The following is a 1,637-nucleotide window of genomic DNA, read 5'->3' as shown; positions in this document are numbered from 1 at the left end:
GACCGGATCCACCCGGCACGCCCAACAGGGGGCGTCGCTCTGTTGCCACCAGAGCCACTCTAGCGCCTGGGGCAGAGGCCATGGAGCCATCCCCAGAGCCGGGCCATCTTTTGCTCCAATGGAGCCTCTGCTACCGCGGGAGGGGAACAGACAGAGAGGAAGGAGAGAGGGAGGGGTGGAGAAGCAGATGGGCGCCTCTCCTGTATGCCCTGGCCGGGAATCAAACCTGGGACTCCTGCACGCCAGGCCGACACTCTACCACTGAGCCAACTGGCCAGGGCCGGGATAGTACATTTTAAACTTAAACTTTTTTAAGTGTTTCCACAATGATGTTGCAATATAGTCTCGGGCTACTCTCTTTCAACTGGTAACTCCACATCTGGGTGAATCACTGGCTCCCATGAGCAACCTCACATCAATAGATGCACTCCAAGCAGACTGCATGCCTCAGGTGTTGTTCTGCTCCTAGTAACTGTGGAGTGTGGAACATCCAGAGCTACACAGACTTCATTACTGGGAAGGAGCTTTAATGTTCTTTCCAACACCCGGTCCTTGTTAAAAACCCTAACTTACTATTGCATCTCTGCTGGTTGTAAAGAGATGACAGAATGGAGACAAGTTTTTGCTCTGTGGTTAAACTGTTTATGTACTGTGATACATAAATCCATTTAATCCAGTCATCAAGAACTGCTTGGAACCATGGCCTGCCATCTGAGATACCATTCCAAGTGTGTATAAGAGCATACTGCACCTCTGAGAAAGCAAGGATTTGATTATATTTTATTTGATCAGAATATCGTAATTTGCAGGAGGTGGAGGGGCACAAAAATCAAGTTGGTTCAGGTTTATGTTGTAATTTGAAAATCTAGTTTCATTCAAATAGACATAGCTCTACAGAAACATCAGTTTTTGTATATAAGGCTCAAATTTGCACATGAATATCAAACCATTAAAAAATAATCTGGTACATGATGTGTGTGGTTTTCTTGGGCCTCCTTTTCCTTTTTTACAGAATGCTGTTTAGAATATATTAAGTATTAATCTTATCTTTGCCACTAATTGGGAAAGTCTTACTCTCTTAGTACCCTATATAGCCTGTGTGGCCTGGTAAGGACATTGGTTCTTAACCTAAAACTGATGTAAGCCATGACTTCTTGCCCCCCCCGAAAAATAATGTCTCATCAGAACCTGAGAGCGAGGCTGGAGGGTATAGAGAGGGAAGATTACAGGAATTAACCAGGGATCCTGCCCTTTAAGAGACGGGATGGGGGGAGGCTGCCAGGTCCACCAGCAGCAGTTTCTCCTGAGAAAAGAATGAAGGAGGAGGGGGCACAAGCATGAATTCCTATCTGTTTCATGGAAGACAGGAGGTGCCCTGTATAGGTTTGGGTTCAGGGCTCCTTTAAATTCAACTTCCCCTCACCCAACTCCCACTGGGCAACTTCTTAAGCATCTCCTTCAACCAACCTCCTCCTCCCCTTAAGCAACTCCCCCCACCCTGGGAAGGGTCTGGGAATTGTTCTTGGGACAAGGCCATCGGGAGGGACCTGAGGATTAGGAAAGGGAGATAGTCTGTGACCAAAGGCAACAAACCAGGATATGCTAATCTGAGCATGTCCAGGTATATCCAACTCCAT

The sequence above is a fragment of the Saccopteryx leptura genome, chromosome 2, assembly GCF_036850995.1.
Source record: "Saccopteryx leptura isolate mSacLep1 chromosome 2, mSacLep1_pri_phased_curated, whole genome shotgun sequence".
NCBI classification, from domain to species: Eukaryota; Metazoa; Chordata; class Mammalia; order Chiroptera; family Emballonuridae; genus Saccopteryx; species Saccopteryx leptura.
Note: the sequence above shows the minus strand (reverse complement) of the source record.